At 35.9% G+C, this 4392-nt stretch overlaps 1 pseudogene; it reads right to left on the bottom strand.

The window, feature by feature from the left end:
• Positions 1-355: 355 nt before the first annotated feature.
• LOC123575129 (cytochrome c oxidase subunit NDUFA4 pseudogene) lies at positions 356-631 on the bottom strand (annotated as a pseudogene).
• Positions 632-4392: the final 3761 nt, after the last annotated feature.

The following is a 4392-nucleotide window of genomic DNA, read 5'->3' on the forward strand; positions in this document are numbered from 1 at the left end:
TTCCATTTCCTGTAGTATCTCCTTTGTAACTGTTGCTATTGTGTCATTTGTTATGAATTGCAGACTTTAGCTTCAAGAAGTGTACTTCTTTGTCTTGGTTAATGTTTTCTGGCCTGAATTCTACCTTTTCCGATATCAAAATTGTAACTCCTGCATCATTTTTATTTGCATTTACCTGTTGTATATTCACTCATCCTTTTAATTTTAACCTTTTATTTGTTTCAAGTTTCAGTTATGTATTAATCAGTGTATTCTCCAACACATTACATCAGCATGACTTCATACATCAAGAGGAGAAATATTTCCTGGTTATGTAGAAAATTGTGCAGACGGCTTCTGGAAGACTTTCATTCTAAAGCAGCTTTATATTGAAATATTTCATTTAAATATCTGGACCTTCTTTCTTCAGTTTGCTGTAATCTATATTCATTGAGTAAAACTCATTTTGATCATTGGGACCCCATTTGTTCCAGGGCTCTGGGTTATTCTTTCTGTCCCAGCTAACATCTGGATTGAACAATGCCAGATGCAAGACAAATAGTGCTACTCCAGTACCTCCAGCTCCAATGAATACAAAGAGGGGGATCAAGCTCGGATGCTTCTTGGCCTGACTGAGAATCTGGAAGAGCATGTTTGTGGCAGAGGCCACCGACTCAAAAGGAAAGAAAAAGCCTAGCCACTAGGTCCTGGGCTAAATAGTATCTCAATTTTAAACTTTTGAATTTGTTTATTTCAATTGTGTCTCTTGAATACAGCATAGTGTAGGGTTACCTTTGTTAGTCAATATGAAAATCTCTTTCAGTAATCAGGATAAGCTGTTACTTTTATTAATACTATTGATATGTTTGCTTTCAGTATTATCATATTGTTGTATGTTACATTTGCCACATACTATGTGGTCTCTTTTCCTTCCTATTTATTTTCCTTTAGCGTTTAGGAAAGTGTGTATATTTGTTGAAGTCCTTACATTTATACTAACACCTTTATATAATATCTTTAGTCCCCTCTATAGTAACTCACTGTCTTTAGGTTCTCTAATATGTGGAGTACTAAAGTTAGCTAGTACTAGCTAAAAAGGCAGAGTCACAAGGGACAAAGTAAACAAAGGTACTAGGGAGAATCTTTTTTGAATGGGTTTGTGAGTGTAGCAAGCCTCCTGGGGCAGCTCAGAGGAGACTGGTACAATTGTGAAGCACCGTACTGGCCTGAAGTTGCTTACACCATCACTACCTAGTCCAACAAGACAAGAAACAGTGAACAAGATCAGAATGGGGACTCTCTAAATAGGATGGGGCCATTATCAGGGAAACAGCACAGAAGAGAATAATTTGCAAAAAAACTGATATCAAAAAGACACTTCAAAATCTTGCTTGGGTTTCGCTTCATTAGTTAGAGATTCTCACCAAAAATTCCTTAATTCCAGACCCAGAACAAGCATCCTATTATTCCATTTTTAATATAAACTGCTGGCTTGACCCATTTTAAACCTATTCCATTATTCTTGGGAATAGAAAATGAAGTTTGAATTAAATTCTACTGAGGCCACCATTAGTATCAAAGAGGTCTTTTCCACAGAACATCCTGACAAGAAAGTGTTTGGTAACTAATGATGAGTTATAACAAATGTTGATGGTACAGGCCCAGAACTCAGCAAAGACCAAATATTTGTAATAGTTTAATTTCCAATCGCAATTTTTTTTCTCCTCCTTATGCTTTCTCAGTACCCCCACCATGCCATGTCCCTGTGAAAGTGCTTCATCAGGGTCAAATTGGTTAACTTGACATGCTGGTAGTGAAAAGACTAAAAGCAGATGGCAAGAGGCAGAAGAAGGAAAAAGAATACTTCTTCCGGTATTCATTTATCACTTATTAAGAATAAACGAATTGCAAGTTACTGACCTACTGCTGTGCTAGACTCTCTGAACAATGTGAATGAAGCAACTCAGGTTGCAAAGTGAGCGATCTAAGGCATAGTCCCTCACAGCACCCAAATGGAATATTGTAGAGATTGAAGGTTTAACCTGTGTATATCATTTACCTTGGTGTCATTGTCGGACCACAGGTAATAATTGCTAGTATTTCCATCATTATGAACTTCTATTAGTATTGGACCAAGAGGAAGGAGTTTAGCACACATGTGTCTGTGAAGCAAAGCATGACTCCTTTTGTCCTTCTCTGAGATTGGTTATTTATAAAAAATAACAATGCCAAAGATATAATGAATTTACCTGTCTGGAATGTTGTGATAATTTACTAATTGATACGGTAAAGTGCTTTTAAAACATCAAGTAAAATACAAATTCTAAATATTGTGTAATAGCTTCCTTTGATTAGCATCTTCCATACACAATAATGTAACCTAATTTATTTAAACAATACAAAGTTAAATAATAGAAAGCAGAGGAAGAAACAAATTAAGAGGCATAGTCCGAAGAGAAGGGCATATTTTCAGATGAGATTTGAAAAAAGATGGTGAATCAATGAGGCAGAGAGACACTAGGAAGCTGTTCTACTTGAGAAAAGATATAGACAAGGTCTCTCCTTAGACAATCTGCTACGTTCTCTGGTACCTAATTATAACATTAAATGCATCCGCATCTCAAATAACATGAATGTTAATGGCGATCACTGCTGAGACACAAAAGAGCACTTAATTACCCTTTGGGAGAGTAAATGCCAACATTACTGAGAATTGTTAAAGTCATATAAAAGTTGAAAAATGCAGTAAGTTGTGGCTGGCTAACACTGAAGATCTGTGCTCCCCTCCTAGACTCTAAGTTGCTGCAGGGACGCACCTGTCCAGCCAGGAGCTACATTTTCCAGATGGCTTGCATCCAAAAGAGGTCAGTGGCTAGTCTGGCTGATGAAATATAATGTGTGCTATTTCCAGACTCAGGTGGATAATTAGCAGTTATGCATTTACTATAATCATGTTCCTTCCCACAGTAACCCTGGAACAGACATGCTGAAGATAACAGCGTAAAGAAAAGGAAGGATCCTGAATCCCAGAACCTCTACTTGAAGAAAGAGACCCATGAGACCTGCCCAGCTGGCAACATCCACATTGGACCAAGTATTAGTGATAAATAAAGTTTTATTTGCTAAACCACTGTTATTTCAGAGTTGTTCATTACCTACCTATTCCTAGTAATATATTACTATCACTAGTAATATATTTTTACTTTGGAAGTCAGATTTTTTAACTAAACATGCAGTTATGAGAGTGAACAAGTATTATAGACTATGAAAAGAAAAGAATGAAGGGGTGGGGGAAAAAGAAAAAGTTCTCATTGGAAGAATAAATATGTAAAGTGGAGATGTGAGAGAAAATATGATCAGGTGGTCAGAATGGCTGGAGTGAAGAGATAGACAACAGTCTATTTTTAAATATAGCAGAGAGGTCAGATAAGGTTCCTTACAGTGCTTTGAATTTAGGAACCAGCATGTCATAATTTCCTTTACTGAAAGCAATTTTCATTAAGTATTGGTAGAATAAGTCACACTACAGTGGATTGAGGACTGAAAGGGAACTGAAGTAGAGAAAGGAAATATAAAATACTTTTTCAAGAAACTTGACATTAAAGGGAAGAAAGATATAGGAGGGTAGCTAGAGGAAGCTGTAAGGATGAAAGACGGTCTTGTTTTGTTATATTTTGTTTTAAGATTGGAGTGACTGGTGGATACTTAAATGCTAGTGGAAAAGCTACAGCAGAATGGGTATCATGTGAGATGCAGAAGAGTTCTCTGAGAAAACGGAAGAGGCTGGTACAAAGTACTTGTTGAGAGCCTGCCTTAAAGGCAGAAAAGGCACTTCTTCCCCTCAAACACAAGGCAAGAAAGGGTGGGGCTGCAAACTGTGGGAAGAATGGCTGCCTACTCCTACTATGAGAATTGCAAAGAATTTGGAAAATATAGACAAGGGTTCAGTAATATTGAGATAATGTGCATACAATTAAATAAGAGTTAAAAATATATAAAAACAAGATAATGATAAAACTATAAGAATATAGATATACAGAAAGATTCATATAGAATACAGATGTGAAATGTAGTAAAAAATATATATAGGGTAACATAGACAGCTTTTTCATAGATACTGGCAATATATTTGAGACTCGTTTTGCAGATATTCTTAGTTAACTGAAGAAGAAAACTAATTATTATCAAGGGAATACAACATGCCAGATAGCAGGCTGGTTTTACAAATTTTCTCCATTTATTCTAATCACAATTCCATGAGGTATAATTTCCACTTTCTTTAACTTGAGTAAACTGAAGTTCAATGGACAGTTATTAAGTAAAAAAGATTCAAACTTATATCTGTCTGACTTAAAAACTCATGTTCTCATTTTACTTCAAAACTACCATTTCCTTAGTCAATGAAAGAACATT

The sequence above is a fragment of the Macaca fascicularis genome, chromosome 8 (assembly GCF_037993035.2).
Source record: "Macaca fascicularis isolate 582-1 chromosome 8, T2T-MFA8v1.1".
NCBI lineage: Eukaryota > Metazoa > Chordata > Mammalia > Primates > Cercopithecidae > Macaca > Macaca fascicularis.